This window comes from Zea mays, chromosome 1, assembly GCF_902167145.1.
Source record: "Zea mays cultivar B73 chromosome 1, Zm-B73-REFERENCE-NAM-5.0, whole genome shotgun sequence".
NCBI classification, from domain to species: Eukaryota; Viridiplantae; Streptophyta; class Magnoliopsida; order Poales; family Poaceae; genus Zea; species Zea mays.
In genome coordinates this window covers 197,320,055-197,324,011 of record NC_050096.1, presented here as the reverse complement: position 1 = coordinate 197,324,011, position 3,957 = coordinate 197,320,055, and positions in this window count along the sequence as shown.

Sequence of the window (3,957 nt, the reverse complement as noted above, 5' to 3'; positions counted from 1 at the left end):
AAACCTTGGTGAATCAAGTGCGCAACCTTGGGAGCAAAAAGTGGGATGATCACGAGGTGGTTAAGGTTATTCTAAGATCTCTTATTTTTCTTAACCCTACTCAAGTTCAATTAATTCGTGGCAACCCAAGATAAACACTAATGACTCCCGAGGAAGTAATCGGGAATTTTGTGAGCTTTGAATTTATGATCAAGGGCTCACGGAAGATCAACGAGCTTGACGGCCCCTCCACGTCCGAAGCTCAACCGGTTGCATTCAAGGCCACGGAGGAGAAGAAGGAGGAGTCTACACCAAGTAGACAACCAATCGACGCCTCCAAGCTCGACAACGAGGAGATGGCACTTGTCATCAAAAGCTTTTGCCAAATCCTCAAGCAAAGGAAGGGGAAGGATTACAAGCCCCGCTCCAAGAAGGTTTGCTACAAGTGTGGTAAGCCCGGTCACTTTATAGCTAAATGTCCTATTTCTAGTGACAGTGACAGGGGTGACGACAAGAAAGGGAGAAGAAAGGAGAAGAAGAGATACTACAAGAAGAGGGGTGGCGATGCCCATGTTTGTCGGGAATGGGACTCCGACGAAAGCTCTAGCGACTCCTCCGACGATGAGGACGCCGCCAACATCGCCATCACCAAGGGCCTTCTCTTCCCCAACGTCGGCCACAAGTGCCTCATGGCAAAGGACGGCAAAAAGAAGGTTAAATCTAAATCCTCCACTAGATATGAATCCTCTAGTGATGAAAATGCTAGTGATGAGGAAGATAACTTGCACACTCTTTTTGCCAACTTAAACATGCAACAAAAAGAGAAATTAAATGAATTAATTAGTGCTATCCATGAAAAGGATGATCTCTTGGACTCCCAAGAGGACTTCCTTATTAAAGAAAATAAGAAGCATGTTAAAATTAAAAATGCTTATGCTCTAGAAGTTGAAAAATGTGAAAAATTATCTAGTGAGCTAAGCACCTGCCATGAGACAATAGACAACCTTAGAAATGAAAATGCTAGTTTAAATGCTAAGGTTGATTCTCATGTTTGTGATGTTTCAATTCCCAATCCTAGAAATAATAATGATTTGCTTGCTAGGATTGAAGAACTAAACATTTCTCTTGCTAGCCTTAGGATTGAAAATGAGAAATTAATTGCTAGGGCTAAAGATTTTGATGTTTGCAATGATACTATTTCCGACCTTAGAACTAAGAATGATATTTTGCATGCTAAGGTTGTAGAATTAAAATCTTGCAAACCCTCTACATCTACCATTGAGCACACTTCTATTTGTATTAGATGTAGAGATGTTGATGTTAATGCTATTCATGATCACATGGCTTTAATTAAACAACAAAATGATCATATAGCAAGATTAGATGCTAAAATTGCCGAGCATAACTTAGAAAATGAAAAATTTAAATTTGCTAGAAGTATGCTCTATAGTGGGAGACGCCCTGGCATCAAGGATGGCATTGGCTTCCAACAGGGAGGCAATGTCAAACTTAGGGTCTGTTTGGTTGAGCTGTGGCTGTGAAAAAAGTTGCTGTGGGCTGTGAGCTGTAGAAAAAGCTGCTGTAGGCTGTAAGCTGTTAAAAAGCTAAAAACCGTTTGGTGGAAACCACTAAAAGTCGTTAAAAATTCTTCGATATATGTTTTCACAGTTCCATCCAAAAAGCCAGTAAAAGCAGGTCTAGGGGTGCTTTCAGATTTGCACTACGAGAAAGTCGGCTTTTAGAAAAAGCTGCTTCCTGGATCCAGTCCTTTGGTTGGCTTTTGGCTTTTAGGGGGGCAAAAGCCAAAGCCAAAAGTCAAACCAAACACACCCTTAGTGCCCCTCCTAAGAAATTGTCCAACTTTGTTAAGGGCAAGACTCCCATGCCTCAGGATAATGAGGGTTACATTTTATACCCTGCCGGTTATCCCGAGGACAAAATTAGGAGAATTCATTCTAGGAAGTCTCACTCTGGCCCTAACCATGCTTTTATGTATAAGGGTGAGACATCTAGCTCTAGGCAACCAACCCGTGCCAAGTTGCCTAAGAAGAAAACTCCTAGTGCATCAAATGAACATAGCTTTTCATTTAAAACCTTTGATGCATCTTATGTTTTGACTAACAAATCCGGCAAGGTAGTTGCCAAATATGTTGGGGGCAAGCACAAGGGGTCAAAGACTTGTGTTTGGGTACCCAAAGTTCTTGTTTCTAATGCCAAAGGACCCAAAACCATTTGGGTACCTAAAGTGAAGAACTAAACTTGTTTTGTAGGTTTATGCATCCGGGGGTCAAGTTGGATTATCGACAGCGGGTGCACAAACCATATGACAGGGGAGAAAAAGATGTTCTCCTCCTATGAGAAAAACCAAGATCCCCAACGAGCTATTACATTCGGGGATGGAAATCAAGGTTTGGTCAAAGGATTGGGTAAAATTGCAATATCACCTGACCATTCTATTTCCAATGTTTTTCTTGTAGATTCATTAGATTACAATTTGCTTTCCATATCTCAATTATGCAAAATGGGCTACAACTGTCTCTTTACTGATGTAGGTGTCACTGTCTTTAGAAGAAGTGATGATTCAATAGCATTTAAGGGAGTGTTAGAGGGTCAGCTATACTTGGTAGATTTTGAAAGAGCTGAACTCGACACTTGCTTAATTGCTAAGACTAACATGGGTTGGCTCTGGCACCGCCGACTAGCCCATGTTGGGATGAAGAATCTTCACAAGCTTCTAAAGGGAGAACACATTTTAGGACTAACCAATGTTCATTTTGAGAAAGACAAGGTTTGTAGCGCATGCCAAGCAGGAAAGCAAGTTGGTGCCCATCATCCACACAAGAACATCATGACGACCGACAGGCCACTTGAGCTCCTACACATGGACCTATTCGGCCCGATTGCTTACATAAGCATCAGCGGGAGTAAGTATTGTCTTGTAATAGTGGATGATTATTCTCGCTTCACTTGGGTGTTCTTTTTGCAGGAAAAATCTCAAACCCAAGAGACCTTAAAGGGATTCTTGAGACGAGCTCAAAATGAGTTCGGCTTAAGGATCAAGAAAATTAGAAGCGACAATGGGACAGAGTTCAAGAACTCTCAAATTGAAGGCTTCCTTGAGGAGGAGGGCATCAAGCATGAGTTCTCTTCTCCCTACACGCCACAACAAAATGGTGTAGTGGAGAGGAAGAATAGAACTCTATTGGACATGGCAAGAACCATGCTTAATGAGTACAAGACTTCGGATCGATTTTGGGCCGAGGCGGTCAACACCGCCTGCTACGCCATCAACCGGTTATATCTACACCGAATCCTCAAGAAGACATCTTATGAACTTCTAACCGGTAAAAAGCCCAATATTTCATATTTTAGAGTTTTTGGTAGCAAATGCTTTATTCTTGTTAAAAGAGGTAGAAAATCTAAATTTGCTCCTAAAACTGTAGAAGGCTTTTTACTAGGATATGACTCAAACACAAGGGCATATAGAGTCTTTAACAAGTCCTCAGGACTTGTTGAAGTTTCTTGTGACGTTGTGTTTGATGAGACTAATGGCTCTCAAGTAGAGCAAGTTGATCTTGATGAGCTAGGTGAAGAGGCTCCGTGCATCGCGCTAAGGAACATGTCCATTGGGGATGTGTGTCCTAAGGAATCCGAAGAGCCTCCAAATGCACAAGATCAACCATCCTCCTCCACACAAGCATCTCCACCAACTCAAAATGAGGATCAGGCTCAAGTTGATGAAGAAGAAGATCAAGCAAATGAGCCACCTCAAGATGACGACAATGATCAAGGGGGAGATGCGGATGATCAAGACAAGGAGGATGAAGAACAAAGGCCGCCACACCCAAGAGTCCACCAAGCAATCCAACGAGATCACCTCGTCGACACCATCCTCGGCGACATTCATAAGGGGGTAACCACTAGATCTCGTGTTGCACATTTTTGTGAGCATTACTCTTTTGTCTCCTCTATTGAGCC